The sequence below is a fragment of the Lynx canadensis genome, chromosome C1 (genome assembly GCF_007474595.2).
Source record: "Lynx canadensis isolate LIC74 chromosome C1, mLynCan4.pri.v2, whole genome shotgun sequence".
Lineage (NCBI taxonomy): Eukaryota > Metazoa > Chordata > Mammalia > Carnivora > Felidae > Lynx > Lynx canadensis.
In genome coordinates this window covers 20,325,979-20,345,588 of record NC_044310.1, presented here as the reverse complement: position 1 = coordinate 20,345,588, position 19,610 = coordinate 20,325,979, and the positions used below count along the sequence as shown (strand labels likewise).

Sequence of the window (19,610 nt, the reverse complement as noted above, 5' to 3'; positions counted from 1 at the left end):
TTTCCACCAAAAATCCTGGTTCTTTGAACTCTAACAAGAAGAACTCCTCTTTCAATACACTTTGTACGAGTTTCTACACTTTCTTAAGTGGGGTTTTCCTACCCCGAATTTAGGAGTTGATTCAGTTTAATCTCCACCCCTACTCCACTTGGTTTGCTCCCCCGCTGTTTACTCCGATTGCGGAAGTAGCTCGGGTGGAGCTCCCCAGAAGGTACCCTTGAGTACGTCTTTTGCGTATCTATTTAACTGGCACTCCACTCAGGCCAATGGAATGCCCGGAAGCCCCAGCAGGGTGGGGCAGAGAGCCAATCAGGGCCGTTGGCGGGGTGGGGCTGCGTCCCAGGGCGGGGAATCGCGTAATGGCGGACGCGGGCCGGGCGAGCGCGGCTGGGGGCGTAGCGCGCTGAGGGGGGTCTGGCTGTGTGGCGTCCCGGGAGCCGGCCAGCGGGAACGGACCCCGCGCGGAGAAGGGCGGCTGGCCGGGCCCTCTGTCGCTGAGGGCGGCCGCGCGAGACCAGGTGAGCAACAAGTCCCCGCGGGCGGGCCCCGCCGTGAGGCGCCGGGCCGGGCCGCCACCCTCCCCCCACCTCCCCGCCCCGAGCCTCGCAGGGTCCTGAGGGAGTGGATGGCGTGCCTCTTGCCGCGGACCGGCAGTGGCCGGGCGAGCGGTCAGCGCGGGTAGCGTCTTCCTCTTCAGTCCCCTCCCCAGGGAGGAGGCGTCCTGGAGATCCCCTCGGAGACTTTGAGGGGCCCGCGAATCTGTGAGGCTGCGAAAGTGCCCCCAGCCTGATCTGGCGCTGCCACCGACTCGCTGTGTCACCTTGGGCAAGTCACTTGCTTCTCTGGGCCTCAGTTTACCTATTTGTAAAACGAAGGCTTTGCAGGCAGTTGTACATGAGTTGGATCTCAGATGTCTGATATCTTGGGCAAGTTCTTCCCCGGGCGGAGCTTCGGTTTCCATCTTCGGGCTGTGAAAGAATCGAGGCGCTCTTTGAGACCCCTGGCCTAAGTTGAAGAGAGGAGAGAGAGAGAGAGAGAGAGAGAGAGAGAGAGAGAGAGAGTGAGTGTGTGTGTGTGTGTGTGTGTGTGTGTGCGCGCGCGCGCACACACACGCACGGGATGGTTCTGCACGGTAGAGAGGAGAGTTGACTGAAGGGGCTCTTCCACGAAGTCTCTGGATGGACCCCACACGATGATAAGGTGGAGTCCGGCTGTCTTGGTGCTCCAGGATCCTAGAGCCTCAGAGATGGTGCAATTTTACACACTGGTGTTCCATAGCATCAGAGGAGAGGAAGGCATCCTTGGAACCTCTTGGGGCAATGATTGAAATTTAGGCCCAAAAGAATTCAGGAGGGTTAGGAGTAGGGCAGAGAGCATGTATGGCGCTCCTACTATGTGCCAGCCCTTGTTTAGGCTTATGTTATTTAATTTTTACAGCCACTGTTGAGAGTTTACACATAGGAAACTAAGTTTCGGAGGAATTAAGTAACTTGTCCAAGGTCACGCGGTAAGGTACAGAGCTTATCAACCATAAGGTGTTGTCTTTGAGAATCGCTGGGCAAGGGGGAAGTCATTGTCCACTTAAAAAGAAGTTTGCTCTGTCACAAATAGGGGGAGGGGTCTGGTCCCAGACACTTCAATTGACTTCTGGCTTGGAGACAGGCTGGGTCTTGATCCCTGGATGGCTAATTATAAGTACATTCCCTTTCTTCAGTCTGTGAGTTTCTAAACTCAATTTCTAAATGGTAAAAGTCGTTTTGAAGTGTTTCAGAACCCCAAAGAGCTCAGTTTGAATCCTGACTGGGTGGCCTGTAGAAGTTCACCAACTGTTGGTGTATAGACTTGATTCTTGGTTCAGGGTAGTGCCAGCCAGGTAATTTTTTCTCCTTTTTAGCTAAGAAGGCTAAATTTTCTTGGGATAAGAGAAATTTCCTGTTTGTTCAAATTTCTTTGGATTCCTGGAATGAAAGTTTCAGTAGCCCGCCTCTCGTGAAACATAATGTTCCTTCCTTTCTGTGTGTTCTCTGTTAGATAACTTCTAGGTGAGTGAAGACTGTGGACCTGGAGTGAGAGACTGGTAGTTAGATACTATTAATTGTAGCCCTTAATTTTTCCATGCTTCAGCTCTTGGTTAATCAAAATGGTAGGACCGGCAGTGTGTATTGTTCTCTGTGTCAATGGTAGGGAAGAAAATTGGAAGAGGAAGTTGCTGAGAAGGAGGGCGTTTCTTAGCAGTGGAGCCAATATGTATTTCTTTGTTTGAAATTCTAAAACCAGAAAAGCAGCAACTGAAGGAGGAAGGAAGGAAAGAACTGTGAAACTCTTCTTCCAGTTCAGATATCCTTAAGAGCTGTTCCTGTTGCTGTCCCTGCCCAAGGAGCTGCTCTCACAGAAAAAAGTCAATTGTAATTTGTTCAAAGTTGAGAAATTGTATTCTAGAATGAAATAATTTTAAATCTGAAACCCTCTGAGATAAATTTCTTAAAAATCAGAACATTTTACTGAGTACGTTATCAGTGGATGATTCTTTTACCCAACTTAATTACTAATTGCAGTTTAATTTCAGTCTAAGAAGAATTGAAGTAGATACTGGATGATGTAAATATCACCACCACTTGAGAAAACACGTAATGGTGTGTTCAAGTTTTGACGTTTGTTGAAAGTATTTTTAATGCTTTGTTTTACAGGATTGTGTATGTGTGAATAGGTGTTGTTAAGGCAGTGAATTTATTGTACGTGAAGATCTACCTTCATTTTCTGTATTAGTTATATGTTCTGTATAAGACTTGGTCCTAAATTAGCATGTCAGTCCATAGTATCTTGGGGCCAAAAAAAAGTTCCTGGGGGTGGGTGCCTGATAGCTCATTTGGCTAGGTGTCCTACTCTTGATTTTGGCTCAGGTCATGATCTCACCGCTTAGGGCTCTCCTGACAGTGAGGAGTCTGCTTGGGATTCTCTCTCCCTCTGTCTCTGTCCCTTCCCTGCTTGCATGTTCTTTCTCTCTCTCTCTCTCTCTCTCAAATCAATACACTTGAAAAAAATTCTTGGGGCCAGATTTTTTTTAAATTTAGAATTTTGGGGATTTTAGAAAAGGAATATGGTACATGTACTGTGTGTTATGTAACATCCCAGAGAGGTCTGGGGCAGTACTTTGTAATCAAACACATTACCATTTCTGTAGTGAAATGTACTGGTATAAGTAAATAGTATAAATAGGTTCATGTCATTTCATGTCAGATTTTACCACCAAATGGATAATGACAAACTTGTTTTTACAGCCTTTTAGATTTTGGAATTGAAGTTAAGGGATTGTGGACCTGTATGGATAAAATTTATAAGATGAGGAGGATAATTACAAGGAAAAGTATTGTAAACCAAACTAATTTCAAAGCCATGGGTCCTAAAAACAGTACTACATGGAAGACAATTTTTGTTTGTATGCTTTTTTCATGTAATATTCTTATTCTACTTAATATATGCCAATGTACATTTTTCCTTAAGTACCAAGATTTACCTTTTAATACCCTCATTGATCCCTGGTTTAGATGTTTGAATGACACCCTAACCCTCTTTTTTTTTTTTTTTTTTTTGAGAGAGAGAGAGAGCACAAAACAGAGGGAGAGAGAGAATCTTAAGCAGGCTTCATGCCCAACTCAGAGCCCGATGATGGGCTCAATGTCACAACCCTGAGATCATGACCTGAGCCGAACTTGAAGCGTAATCTATAGGGTGTTGTGCTCATTAGTTTTTGTGTAGCAGTTAAGAGAATTGTACCTTTGGGGCACCTGGGTGGCTCAGTTGGTTGAGCGTCCCAACTAGATTTCGGCTCAGGTCATGATCTCACAGTTTGGTGAGTTTGAGCCCCAGGTTGGGTTCTGCACTGGCAGTGTGGTGCCTGCTTGGGATTCTCTCTCTGCCTCTCCCCTGCATGTGCATTCTCTCTCTTTCTCAAAATAAATAAACTTTAAAAGAAAGAGAGACTCGTACCTTTTTTCTTTGTAATTCAGAGAAAGACTAATCAAGTGAGGATATTTATATTCATATTTGCAGAATGTAAAGTTCATGCTCTCTTCAGGATAGTCTTTAATATGAGGTTATCATGCTGGGTAGGTTGCTGAGTAGGATTTAGGTTAAGAAAAAAAATTTTTTTTTTTTTTTTTAAGTAAGTTCTGCATCCAACACAGGGCTTGAATTCATGACTTCAAGATCAAGAGTCACATACTCTACTGACAGAAAATTTTTTATTTTTTCGGGAGTCCGGCTGCCTCAGTGGAGAGCATGTGACTCTTGGGGGTGTGAGTTCAAGCCCTACTTTGGGAGTAGAGTTTACTTAACAGTATTTCTTATTTTTTATTTTTGAAGCTTCCACAATTTGAACATCCTGGTAAGGAGTTTACTAAAATATATTTTTAATTTAGAATATTTTTAAAAATTTAGAATATTTTTGTTTTAAGCATGTGCTATATGAGAAATTTGAATTTACCAGCCTTATGAATTTGGATGATTTCTTTAAATGGCCAAGGACCTCTAGGAACAAATTATAAAAACTCTGTTCTTTACTCTTCCTGGGTGCTTCAGCTATAAAGTGAGGTGGACTGGTGTTGTTGGAGGTTAAAGAATTATTTCTTCTCTTTAAAAGAAGCTCCATGGGGCGCGTGGGTGGCTCAGTTAGTTTAGCATCCCACTCCTGATCTCAGCTCAGGTCTTGATCTCAGCATCATGAGTTTGGGCCCTGTGTTTGGGCTCTGCTCTGGGCATGAAGCCTACTTAAAAAATTTTGAGAGAATCTGACCATCAGGATATCCCGTAGCCTGCTGTTTTGTGGTCCTCATTCATCTTTCTACTTGGGGTCTCTCCATAGTTCCTGAGAATGGTACTTTCACTGTCTGGGAGAGTGAACGGGTGCAGAACAGTGTATCAGGAGTTGCAGGTAGATTCGGTGTATGACTGGACTAGGCAGTAGGAGCAGTTCTTTTCCTGACTACCCCAGTTTTTTCTATTTCATAAGCACTGCTAGTATTGTAAAAGGATTACAACTGGTGGACTAATATCCTATTCTAAATTACTCTGTTGTGATTGTGGATAAGCTCTTCAAGACAGGAACTGTGTCTTGTACTTCTTTTGTATTCTGTAGTGCATCAAACTTGTTTTGCATTAGAATTTACCATTAAAACATATTCATATCTGGGTTGGGAGCTCTGATGTCGGAACACAACCAAGGTTGAGAACCATTGACTTCAGCACATTGTAGGTGCTCAATAAATTTATGTTGGTTACTTTGCTGGGGCTCCTAGCATGCATTGGATGGGGTGGAAGAGGACCCAGATTTTTTCATAAAGTAAAATCGCTTTCCAAGAAACTGCACAGTTGGCAGATCTGGACCCATAGTCAGTTCATTGTTAGTTACTCTGCCACATCACCACCCTGATTTTGTGACTTAGGCAGGATGGGATACGGGCAACTGAAAGTTTTGTTTATTTCTTGGGTAGTGGCCTTACTGAGTATGATTGATTAAGATGACAGTTGCTAAACTGAAGACAGGTAGAAAATGCAATAATTGTTTGGGGTTTGGGTAAGGGAGGTGGGCTGCTGGGCACCAGGGATGCCAAGAGAAAAAATGAAAGGTTGTAATTTGACTGGGTCTCCAACACATAACACAATGTATGGAACATAATTAGTGTTCGATAGCTTTTTTGTTGACTGAAGAAATGAATGGCTCTTTTTTGGAAAGAGGCTTATATGCTGTGAAATAAGATACTTCCTACTCTTCCTTCTGAACTGAGCTAAGATGTCATCTCTTCCATGAAGCCTTCCCAGGAAAAATTGAGTGACTCCTTTATATGTTTTCTCCTTTGTCAAAACATTTATCAGATTGTCAAGTCTGATATTAGACAAATTACAAAACTCTTCTCCCTGCCTGTCCATGAGCTCCTTAAGAACAGGACTGAATTTTTTTTTTTTTTTCTTAATGTTTATTTGAGAGAGAGAGAATCCCAAGCAGGCTCCAAGCTCTGAGCTGTCAGCACAGAGCCCGATGTGGGGCTCGAACCCACGAACCGTGAGATCATGACCTGAGCCGAAGTCAGACACTTAACTGAGTGAGCCATCCAGGCGCCCCTGAATTGTTCATTTTTATTAGACTGATGCCCAATACGCAGTAAAGGCGTGGTAGATGCTAATAATGCTTAAACCGTGGCCTCTGTCTTCTATTTCATTCTTGTAGCTTCACTTTCTTCCAATTCATAGTCTTTTCAGTTCAGATCAGCAAATATTTATTTATTGAATGTCTTCTGAGAGGTAGGTCTTTCTTAGGCCTTAGGGTAGGGTTTCTCAGCCTTGGGTACTGTTGACATTTTGGGCTGGATAATTCTGTCATTTTGGAGGGCTGTCCTGTGCTTTGTGGGATGTTTAGCAGCATCCCTGGTCTTTCCTCACTACCCATTAGCACCCTCTTCTCACTAGCTCTGATAACCAAAAATGTCTCCGGATATTGTGAAATGTCTCCTGAGGGGCACAATTGCCCCTGTTGAGAACTACTATATCAAGGGTAGAAGTGGTGGAATCATAGAGAGAAGTAAATATAGATGTTCTGAGAGGTGTACACTCTCCTTTTATTCATTTTTTCTAGTTACACAGTCTCTTGTCTATGACTTTTGGATAAGAAAGAAAAATCAGGGAAACCAGGTGACAACCTTAAAATAGCCTCATTTTTTTTTCTGTTCATTTTATTTTATTTGGTTTAAATATATTAGAGCAGTACAGATAGCTGCATTATTTATGCAGATTTATGTAAATTTAGTTTCTACCACTGATAAGATGGAGTAAAGAACTATTAGAATATTACCACCTTGCGTAAAAGACTTTCTCAGAAAAGCTCATAGCTGAAAAGTTTAATACCTAAAGAAAAATCAGCATTGGTTTTATAGAGGACTTTCCAGGACTTGTTTAGGATTCTTCTTTGATACTTTTTGAGCTTTATGGCTAAGATATCTTTTGATGTCCCTGCATAGTTACTTTATAACTCTAAAAAAACATGTTTAACTAATGGATGTGTTTTTCTAAGCTCAGTATTTTTTGTAATAGCTAGATTGGTCAAGGCAATGGTTCTTGGTCCCTTGGGGCATTCATAAAGTGATTACAAGTCAGTAGTAACATTTGGGGACTTCACTCTCCTTTGGCCAACCCTCTACAATATAACATTATAATCATTCATGTCTTAGTCACCATTAAAGTGATGTTGAATGAGTGTTTTTTCCTGTTCCATTTGAAGTTGTGAATGGTACTCTGGAGAATTCAAATGTATAGTTATGAATGGTATCTCAGAATAGTTACCATTTATGCAAATGAAACACACTTCTTAACTTAGAAACCAAACAGAATTGAATTAGGAAAGAGAAGAATAGAAACAAGAATTGTTGAATGCTTGCAGAGGAAATAACGTTCAGATATAGAAATATCTCAGAAAAATGTGCTCTTTATGATTACACACTAATAAAGAAAAATAGTTTGAAATTGATGGGAGAGGCTATTAAACTTAGCCTGTGATATTACTTTTCAAGCTGCTTTTCTTTTCTGGTAAAATATGGGAGTCTGAGGCATACTCTCTTAGTTGTAAGATTAATTCCAGTTGAACAGAAGTAAGTCTCTTATTTTTAGAATATAGAAGCCCCTTTGAAAAGTAGCAGTGGTTCAGCTTAGTTCCAGTTTAGGTAAATATGTGTATGTATATGCACACATACATATGTACACACATAAATATGATGTGGCTTATGGTGACCCTTAAACTTTGTAGTTGACATAGTAAAATAACAAGAACAATCCTTTTACTTTCAAGTATTCAGAATTGAGACCTTTGTCTCCCCTGATTATGCCATTGTTCTAGCAAGTACTCAGTCTAAAAAGCTTTCTCAAATCACATCTTGAGAAATTGTGTTTAACTGTGTAGAAGGAGGCCTTAGGTCATGCACATAGATGTTCCTTTTCATTCACAAATTAAGAACTGTAAGTACATTTCCCTTTGTAGAATACTGATAGTATCTAAAGAACAGTATTCCTGATACCAAGGTCATCTGTGGAATTATAAGAAGTATAAGACCCCTTCTCTGTAGAAACATATTTGCCCCCTTCTTTACTTTTTTAAAAAGTTTATTTATTTATTTTTGGAGGGGGAGGGGGAAGGAGAAAGAGAAGGAGAGAGATTCCCAAGCAGAGTCTGCACAGTGAGCACAGAGCTCAGTGTGGGGCTCGAACTCACGAACCATGAGATCCGAAGCTCAACTTCCTGAGCCACCCAAGTGCCCCATGCCCCCTTCATTACTTTTAAAACTCCTTCAGCATTCATTTGCAATGAATAATTTGCAAAGCACAGTATTCCCACTTTGATATTTTCCATTATAGTCACTTCCCAGCACTTGAGATAAGTTATATTATGTTAATAGCTACATTTTACAGGTAAACAAGTTCAGAAGAGTAACTTAAAGTCACTCAACTAATAAATAGCAGATTTGAGATTGAACAGTGTCTCCTCCCTGCCCCCTCATTGTACTCTACCCTTTATCCCAGCCCCATCTATTTGAAGTATAGTTGACACACAATGTTAACATTGGTTTCAGTTGTACAACATAGTGATTTGACAATTCTGTGCTCACCACAAGTATAGTTTACCTTCTGTCATTGTAACAGGGCTATTGCAATACCATTTACTATCTTCCTTATGTTGTACCTTTCATCCCCATGACTTATCATTCTGTAACTAGATGCCTATACCTCCCACTCCCCTTCACCCATTTTGCCTATCCTCCCAGCCCCTTGTCCTTTACTTTTTAATGAGATTTTTTTTCATTTTTATTTATTTTGAGAGAGAGAGTATGCATGTGTGTACATGTGAGTGAGGAAGGGGCAGAGGGAGAGAGAGACTCTTACGCAGGCTCCATGCTCAGAGCATTGCCCGATGCCAGCTCAATCCCATGACCTTGGGATCATGACCCAAGCTGAAAGCATGAGTTGGACACTTGGGGCGCCTGGGTGGCTCAATTGGTTAAGTGTCAGACTCTTGATAGCAGCTCAGGTCATGCTCTCGTGGTTGGTGAGATAGAGCCCCACGTTGGGATTCTCTCTCTCTCCCTCTCTCCCTCTCTGCCCTACCTCCACTTGTGCTTATTCTCTCTCTCAAAATAAATAAACAACAACAACAACAACAAGTTGGACGCTCAACTGACTAAGCCATCCAGGTGCCCCTTAATGAGAGTTTTTTAATGGTGCAGTTTACATACTGTGAAATGGACAGAAATCCAAGTATGTAATTAGATGCATTTTGACAAATGTAAACACATGTGTAACCAAGAGATAGAACATTTCCATAACCACATATCCTTTCAGTCAGTCCCTACTGTCTTAGAGGCAACCACTGTTTTGATTTCTATTCTTACAAATTAATTTTGCCTGTTCTTGACTCATAGCATGTGCACTCTTGTGTCTGAATTCTTCTGTTCAATATAAAGGGTTTTTTTTTTTTTTTACAAGTCTATATTTATTTTGAGGGGGCAGAGGGAGGGGGGAGGGAGGGTGGGAGGGAAGGAGAGAGAGAGAGAGATTGAGAGGGTTCAAGCTGCACAGTCAGTGAGGAGCCCAATGCAGGGCTTGAACTCAAGAACCATGAGATCTGGACTTGAGCCAAAGTCCGACGCTTAACTGACTGAGCCACCCAGGCACCCTTGTTCAATATAGTTTTTGAGATTCATTCATGTTGATGTGTATATTGGTATGAACCCAAGTCTTTCGATGCATATCTAGAGTTCTTTCCAACAAACTGCAGCTTCTAATTTGCTTACACTTATATCACATCCTCTCCTGACTTTTTGTTTTTTTTGCTTTAGCATTTGCATGTAATTTATTTCTCTTTTCTAATATCCTAGATTTATTTCTTTTTAAGATCTCTTTGAAATTACAAAAGTAATACACGCTCATTGCAATAAATTACACAATCAGAAGTGAATAAAGAGTGAAAGTTTTGTCAGATTTATTTTTATTTCTGCCTTTTTCCAATTACGAAAAGAATGAGTGCTCTTTGTAAAAAAATTTTAAAGAATTGCCAAATTCAAAAGTATGAAGCACAGAATAAGACTCATCTGTGATCTTACCAGTTAGCATTTTGGCGTATCTTCCTCTTTCTGTGCATTTTGTTTACCATAGCTAAGACCATAGTTTAGGGATATTTAGGCTTGCCTTTTTCCATAGGTTTGTCACATCCATGTTAATCAGTTTTTTTTGTTTCAGCGTTCATGTTTTTGGCCATCCTAAATTTAAATATCTTGCTGGCAGTGATCTCGGCTGAGTTGGCCTCATCAGGCATCATTTTTTAAGGTTTCCTGTGCACTCCACCATTCACCTCATTCTTATATATCCAACACCCAACATTTCTTGCAGAGTAGGAGACAGAATAGTTGTATGGTTGTGAGTGAAGATTCTGGAGTCAGTCCATCTGAGTTCAGTTGTAGGCTCCTTCACCTACTGGTTCTGTATGCCGTCTTGGGCAGTGATTCAGCCTCAGTTTTGTCATGTGTAAAATGGAGACCTGTCTAATTTTTCTGTAAAATATAGAGCATATCTCAAAGAGTATTAGAAGGATTAAATGACATCATTACTTAATCCAATGCTCCATAAATGTTAACAGTTGTTGTTACAAATTAGGAAATGGCATATTTAGTTGGGTACATCATCTATCTAACCTTGAATTCTGCTTGTGGGAAAGGGATGAAAATGTCAGCTTCAAAATTTAGGACTATGTTGCCCCAAATTCATAATTTCTCTTAGAAGTTTATTTAAAAATTTTTTTTAACATTTGTTTATTTTTGAGAGAGAGAGACAAAGTGCGAGCAGGGGAGTGGCAGAGAGAGGGAGACACACAATCTGAAGCAGGCTCCAGGCTCTGAGCTGTCAGCACAGAGCCCACTGCAGGGCTTGAACCCATGAACTACAAGATCGTGATCTGAGCCGAAGCTGGATGCTTAACCAACTGAGCCACCCAGGCACCCCTATTTTAGAAATTTCTTATGGAAATGTTACCTATGCATTTATCTAGACTATCTGAATTACTTTTTCTTATATCCTGTCCACCCCATCTGAGTAATGAGTTTTATTACTTTATATGCTTGATTGCATAGTAAACTATTACTTTTTTATTGGTCCTAATAAAAGCAAATAGCTGCTGGGTAGTAAGTGTATACAAACTATGTGCCAGGCATTGTGCACATTCCTCCTCACAGCAGTCCTTCAAATTAGTTGTTATTTATAGATGGGAAAAGTGAGGTTGGAAGAAATTATTATGTCCTTGGTCACACAGGTAAGCCTACTGGTACTAGTATTCAAAACCTTCCTCTTTTTTGCGAATGCAAGCTGGTGCAGCCACTCTGGAAAACAGCATGGAGGTTCCTCAAAGAACTAAAAATAGAACTACCCTACGACCCTGCAATTGCACTACTAGGCATTTATCCAGGCGATAGAGGTGTGCTGTTTCAAAGGGACACATGCACCCCCATGTTTCTGGATGCACTATCAACAATAGCCAAAGTATGGAAAGAGCCCAAATGTCCATTGATGGATGAATGGATAAAGAAGATGTGGTGTATATATATATATATATATATATATATATATATGCACACAATGGAGTATTACTTAGCAATCAAAAAGCATGAAATCTTGCCATTTGCAACTACGTGGATGGAACTGGAGGGTATTATGCTAAGTGAAATTAGAGAAAGACACAAATCATATGATTTCACTCATATGAGGACTTTAAGAGACAAAACAGATGAACACAAGGGAAGGGAAAAATAATATAAAAACAAGGAGGTGGACAAAACAGAAGAGACTCATAAATATGGAGAACAAACTAAGGGTTGCTGGAGGGGTTGTGGGTGGGGGGATGGGCTAAATGGGTAAGGGGCACTAAGGAATCTATTCCTGAAATCATTGTTGCACTGTATGCTACCTAATTTGGATGTAAATTAAATATATGTGTGTATATATATATATATATATATATATATATATATATATATATAAAATAAAAATAAAATTAAAAAATAAAAGAAATTTTTGCAATGAAGTAAAAAAAAAAAAAAAACACCCCAAATACAAAGCCTTCCTCTTTACCTTTTTTGCCTTTTTTTTGGGAGGGGCATATTTATTTTGAAAGAGAGAGAGAGACTGTGCATGTGAATGGGGGTAGGGGCAGAAAGAGAGAAAGAATCCCAGGCAGGTTTCACACTGTCATTGCAGAGCCTGATGCGGATTTTGAGCTCACAAACTCTGAAGTCATGACTTGAGCCAAAGTCAAATGCTTAACCAACTGAGCCACCCAGGCACCCCAACTTCTGTCTTTCTGATTTTAAAATTTGGACTTACAAAATAATTTAATACACTTTATTGTTTCTTTAGACTTATAAATGCTTTATAATTTCTAGGATTTGATGTGAATCTGTGTTTACCCTGTCACACCCCCTTTTTTTAATATTAAAGTATTGTCTGTTGGGGCACTTTAATTGAGTTGGTTAAGCATTTGACTTTGGCTCAAGTTGGTGGCTCCTGAGTTGAGCATCCGGCTTCGGCTCAGGTCATGATCTCATGGTTTGTGAGTTCTAGCCCCGCATGAGGGTCTGAAGCCTGCTTCAGATTCTGTGTCTCCCTCTCTCTGTGCCCCTCCTCTGCTTGCTCGATCTCTGTCTCTCTCAAAAATAAATAAATGTTTAAAAAATTTTAAAAGAAAAGTGTTGTCTATCTATTTATATTATATAAAAAACCTGTAAGCATACAGAAGCTCCTCTGTCCTTTGGTCTTTTTGGATACCTTTACATGCTTTCTCTGTTTTACCTTTTTTGTGCAGTGATGACCACAACTGCACATTCTATTCTGGGTACAGATACACTTCGGTTTGTACAAGGGCAGGATAATGTGTTCTGTGTTTCCAAAGCTTTCAGAATAACAGCCAGCATTTTGTTGCCTTTTTTTTTTTTTTTTTTTTTTTTTTTTTTTTTTTTTTGGTAGCTGTGTTCAGGATAAGACCAGAGACTCTGAAATCCTTTTCTTATATTGTAACAGGTAGCTTTGGAGCTCATCTTCTGATAATTATAGTTTGGACTATTTTTCCATTACTGCATTACCTTATTTTTGTCTACATGGAAGCTATTTTCCACATTTCTTAACACATAACTTTGTACCACCATACTTCTAGCTACTGTTGTAGATTTATCTGCCAACAGGGAAGATTTCACTAGATGTTTTTTTCTAGGTAATTTCTAAAAATGTTACTTGGGATAGGTTTCAGCATCAATTCCTGGGGGACTCCTTTGGTTTTGTTTGTTTGTTGTTGTTTTGTTAGTTTGTTTTTAATTTGTTAAGTAATCTCTATACCCAACCTGGGACTGGAACTCATGACCCCAAGATCAAGAGTCACATGCTCTATAGACTGAGACAGCTGCTAGAGCATGCTACTCTTTTTTGTTGTTTTTGTTTTGTTTTGTTTTGTTTTTTTCAAGTAGGCTTCACACCCTGCACGAAGCCCAACATGGGGTTTAAATTCGACACTGAGATCAAGAGTCAAATGCTTAACCAACGAGCCACCCCGGCGCCCCAGTTTTGTTTTTGTTTTGGAACATGCCACTGTTGATCTTGGGGTCATGAGTTTGAGCCCCATGTTGAGGGTAGAGTCTACTTAAATAAAAAATCAAGAAAGAAAATTATTGGGGTGCCTTGCTGGTTCAGTTGGTAGAGTATGCAGCCCTTGATCTGAGTGTTGTGAGTTCAAGCCCAATATATATTGTTTGTAGAGATTACTTAAAAATAAAAGAAATTAAAAAAAAATTATTGGTGCTTGGATGGCTCTGTCGGTTGAGCTTCCAACTCTTGATTTCGGCTCAGGTCATGATCTCACAGTTTGTGAGTTTGAGCTCCATGTGGGGCTCCATGATGACAGTGCAGAACTTGCTTGGAATTCTCTTTCTCCCTCTCTGTGCGTGCTGTCTCTCAAAGTAAATAAAACAACAACAAAAAATTATTATCTGATGTATAAAACTCCAGCAATTTAAATACTTGAATTAATAGTGCTTTTGTTTTATTTTTACAACAGTTTATTGAAATATTATTGACTTACAATTAACCACATATATTTAAAATGTAAAATTTTAGTTCTGACTCATGCATGTACCCGGGAAACCACACCATAGTCAAGAAAATAAACATTTCCATCACCCCTCAATGTTTCCTTCTGCCCCTTTGTGATCACTTCCTCCTGCCCCACTGCCTGGCTCCCACCCCCTTCATCAGCAACCACTGATCTGCTTTTTATCACTATAAATTAGTTTGTATCTTTTATTTTTTTTAATTTTCAAAATTTTTTAAATTTGAGAGAGAGAGAGGGAGAGAGAGCACGTGTGCCAAGTGGGGGAGAGGGGCAGAGGGAGAGAGACAATTCCAAGCAGGCTCCATGCCACGCATGAAGTCTGACTTGGCTCTTGATCCCACAACCCTGGGATCATGACCTGAGCTGAAATCAAGAAATCGAGTTGGACACCCAACTGATTGAGCCACCCAGGCACCCCTAGTTTGTATCTTTTAGAATGTTACATAAATGGAAATATGGAGTATGTGCTCACTGGGACATGGAAGTTTGACATCTTGCATTCAGGATGATTATTTTGAGATTCATCCATGTTGCAAGTATCAGTAGTTGCCAAATAATGATTGATTGTGTAAATATACCAGTTTGTTTATCCACTCACCTGTTGATGGACATTTGAGTTGTTCTAGTTTGGGGCTATTAAAAATAAAGCTGCTGTAGCATTTGTGTATAAGTCTTTGTATAGACATTTCTTTTTGACTTAAAAAAATGAGATGTAATTTACATGCCAGACAATTTACCCTAAATTTAAAGTGTGCAGTTCAGTGTTTTTTTTTAATATTTTCACGAAGTTGTAGAACCATTGTCACTATTTAATTTTAGAACATTTTAATCACCCCCAAAGAGATAGCAGATATTCTCCATACCTCCCTCCTCCCTCCTAGGCAACTATTAATCTACTTTCTGTCTCTGTGGATTTGCTTGTTTTGGACATTTCATCTAAATTCAGTCATACAATATATAGTCTTTTGTGTTTGGCTACTCTCACTTAGCATAATATTTTCAAGGTTCATTTGTGTTGTAGCATGTGTCAGTACTTCATTCCTTTTATGGCTGAATAGTATTCCATTGTATGGATGGATGGACCACATTTATTTATCTATTCATCAGTTGGTGGACATTTGGATTGTCTATTTGACTGTTATGAATAATGGTGTTTTAACATTCATGTACAGAATTTTTGTGTGGACATGTGTTTTCAGTTCTCTTGAGTATATACGTGTGAGTGGGTTTGCTGGGCCATGTGATAACTCTGTGTTTGAGAAACTGCCAGATTGTTTTCCAAAGTGGCTACACATTTTACATTTCTGCCAGCAGTGTATGATTCCAATTTTTCCACATCCTCACCAATATTTCTTACTTACCTTTTTGGTTATAGCCATCTTGGTGAGTGTGAAGTGATATCTCGTGTTTTGATTTGCCTTTTCATAATGACTGATGATGGTGAGCATCTTGTAATGTTTTTGGCTATTTGTATATCTTCTTTGGAGAATGTCTATGTAAATGTTTTGCCCGTTCTCAAATTGGGTTGTTCTTTTATTATTGAGTTGTAACAGTTTTTTGTATACTGTGGATACAAATTCCTTATCAGATATGATTTGCAAATGTTTCCTCTCATTTCTGTGGGTTGTTTTCACTTTCTTTGTTCATGCCCTTTAAAGCACAAAAGTTTTTGTTTTTGTTTTTTTTTTAATTTTTAAGTTAATTCATTTTGAGAGAGACAGAGTGAGTGGGGGAGGGGCAGAAAGAGAATCTCAATCAGGCTCCGCACTGTCAGCCTGAGCCCTATACGGGACTCAAACTCATGAAACTTGAGACCGTGACCTGAGCCAAAGTTGGACACCTAACTGACTGAGCCACCCAGGTGCCCTTTAATAGCATTTAATATTTAATAGAATTCTTGAAAAGGATACAATTTTAAAAATTTGGTGTTTACATCATATTTGTGCATTTCTAGGTTAATCCTCAAGCACTGTTATTTGGTCACACAGTGTTAATTAACGGTTTAAAGCTTGCTTCTTGTGACAAACAGTATAACGTGAGTGCACCTGAAAGTATTTTTTTCTTTAAAAAAATTTTTTTTAATGTTTATTTTTGACAGAGAGAGAGAGACAGAGCATGAGTGGGGGAGGGGCAGAGAGAGAGGGAGAGACAGAATCCGAAGCAGGCTCCAGGCTCTGAGCTGTCAGCACAGATCCAGACGCGGGGCTCGAACCCACAGACTGCGAGATCGTGACCCGAGCTGAGGTCGGATGCTCAACCGACCGAGCCACCCAGGCACCCCTGAAAGTAATTTTTTCTATTTGTATTTTTCCTAAGTTATTGTATTGTATTGCGTTGTATTGTATTTTAGTTAGAGAGGGCGCAGGTGAGCGAGGGGCAGAGGGAGGGAGAGAGAGAGAATTCCACGCAGGCTCCATGCTGTCAGCACGGAGCCCAAAGCGGGGCTCAAACTCACCTGAAGTGGGCTTGAGCTCACTCGATGCCAGCCTCAAACTCATGAACCGTGAGATCATGACCTGAGCCGAAGTCAGATGCTTAACCAACTGAGCCACCCAGGCACCCCTAAGTATTTTATTCTTTTTGATGCTATTGTAAATGAAATTATTTTCTTAATTTCATTTTTGGATTCATTGCTAGTGTATAGAGATAGAGTTCATTTTTGTATATTGATCTTATATTTTGCTACCTTGATTCTAGCAGTTTGTGTGTGTGTGTGTGTGTGTAACTTAGCATTTTCTGTATACAAGATCATGTCATCTGCAAATAATTTCCAATTTTTCCTTTACAATTTTATGCCTTTTATTTCTTTTTTCTTGTCTGATTGACCTGGCTAGAACCTCTAGGACACTGTTGAATAGAAGTGATAAGACGATATCATAGTCTTGTTCCTGATCTTAGAGGGGAAAATCTTTCTGGTTTTGATATCAGTAGTACTTGCCTCATAGAATAGGTTCAGATGTGTTTGTCCTTATTACTTTTGAAGCAGATCTCAGACTTCGTATCGTTTGTAAATATTTCAGCATATATCTCTAAAATACAAGTATTCCCCGATTGAAACATAATTTTAAGATTTATTTTTATTTTTCTAATGCTTATTTAGTTTTGAGAGAGAGAGAGAGAGACAGAGACAGAGACAGAGACAGAGACAGTGCAAGTGGGGGAGGTGCAGAGAGAGAGGGAGATACAGAATCCAAAGCAGGCTCCAGGCTCTGAGCTGTCAACACACAGTCCCATGAAGGGCTGGAACCCATGAACCACAAGGTCATGACATAAGCTGAAGTTGGACATTCAAACAACTGAGCCACCCAGGTGCCCTTTAAATTAAAAAAAAATTTTTTTTTAATGTTTATTTATATTTGAGAGAGAGAGACACACACACAGTGTGAGTGGGGGAGGGGCAGAGAGAGAGGGAGACAGTATCTGAAGCAGGCTCCAGGCACTTAGCTCTCAGCACAGAACCCCACAAGGGGTTCAGACTCACAAACTGTGAGGCCATGACCTGAGCCAAAATCAGACATTTAACCGACTAAGCCACCCAGGCACCCTAAGATTTTATTTTTAAGTAATCTCTATACCCAGTGTGGGGCTCGAACTTAACCCAAAGATTAGGAGTCATACACTCTACCAACTGAGACAGCCAAGTACCCCTGTAACATAATTATATTAGCATTGTCACACTGCAATATCTTTAAGCAGAGTGCCTGATATGGGTCTTGAACTCCCGAAAGGTGAGATCATGACCTGAGCTGAAGACGGATGCTTAACCAACTGAGCCACCCGGGCACCACTGATTTCCATTTTTAAAAGATTAATCCAATTGCTGCAAAGAAAATGAATTACCTGGGGGCAGAAACTGATTGCAGTGGATTATAGAAGTCTATTGTGGAAGTCCAACTAATAATGAAGACTTAAACTAGGTTGGTAAAAGAAAAAAGAAATGGAGAGAAGTAGATGTATTTAATATATATTTTGGAGGTAGAGCTGATAGGACTTGATGGATTAGATACGTGGGTCAAGAAAGAACAGAAGGATTGAGCATACCTTCCTTCTGGAAACTCTTCTCTTAGCTTTTATGGGAAAGCATTGTTCTGGTTCTCCTTTTGCCTTCGTGATGTTTCCTTCTTTGTTAGTATCTATGCTGTCCTCTGACCTTGTCGCTCTGTTTACACTTTTGTATTGGGAGGTCATCTACTGTCACATGTCTTTAATTTACAAATCTCCATGTAGTAAAACTCCCAAATCTGTATTTCCACCTCTGAACCCCAATCCCAGAATTCCTACTGGATCATTCCACCAGGGTATCTCTTCTGCGTCTCCAGGTTTTCATGGACTGTTTGCTTTTGGGAACTGTAGTCAGTTTGGTATAGCTTGTCTCCTCGCTCGGGAGACATGCTTACAGGTTTTAAAGATAGATTTTATACCCATTATACAGATTTTGATGATGGAAGCTTTACTTCTCTAAGAAAGATGTTTAGCACACCTGGGCAGCATTTTCATTCAGGACCTTGACTTCCTCATAGGTTAAAATGAGAAGGCTAAGCTTATCTTCTGCTCATTCCTCACCTCCATATCCCCTGACTTGCTGCCCTTTATCCTGACTTGCATATTTCTATTTATTCATTCACTCAGTCATTTATTCAGCATATTTCAGGGCTGGTTATAGGTCTGCCAACATACCAAGCATTGGCTCCACTATTTTCCAAATTCATCCAGATGTAAGGCCTTAGTTACCATTGGCTCCCCTGAACTCCCTCTTTTCATGCCAAGACTCTTAGGTTTCTCCCTGTTTTTTTTTTCTCCCACTACTCAAGTTCATATCCTTTGTTACCTTTTCCATGACTGTTGTTCCTACTTCCAGTCTCCATCTCCAGCTCTATTATCTTCTACTCTCCTTAAGTGAGATGCATAGCATCTTCCTAAATATTCTGTAATCTGTAACTCCAGTTGTGTGACTCTCATTACTTATTGACTAGAGTACAAACTCAGCCTGTTTAAGATTCTGTGATCTGGCCCAACTTGTCTTTCCAGCCTTGCTTCCCACTACTTTTGCAATAATGTACTCCTTTTCATTCCCCAGAGATGTCTCATTATTTTCTGCTTATGTGACTCTGCTTACATTGTCTACTTCAGATATAATATTCCTTGTCCCTGCATATCCAAACCCTGCCTATTTTTAATGTCCAGTTAGATGATGCTCCTCTGTGGTGCTTCTGTGATTTACTTAACCAGAAGTAAAACCATAACTTCATCATTTTTTGTTTTATTTTTGTGTACTTTTCTCATCTCTCCTAAATGAACTCCTTACATAGAAACTATTTCTTGTATCTCTATGTATCTACAATGCTAGGGCCATTTCACTTAGTAGTTACTCAGTAAATAGGTGTTGAGTGACATAATATTGAAGATAATGTTCCTAGAGGCAGAAAAT

The 19,610-nt window shown here is 40.0% G+C and overlaps 1 protein-coding gene across 1 annotated transcript in view; it reads left to right on the top strand.

Annotated features, from left to right (window-relative positions):
* Positions 1–346: 346 nt before the first annotated feature.
* Positions 347–19,610, top strand: part of WASF2 (WASP family member 2) — a 73,205-nt gene continuing 53,941 nt past the window's right edge. The window contains exon 1 of the mRNA XM_030328065.1: positions 347–518. The gene's annotated coding sequence lies outside the window, so the exon portion shown is untranslated. The remainder of the gene's footprint in view (positions 519–19,610) is intronic.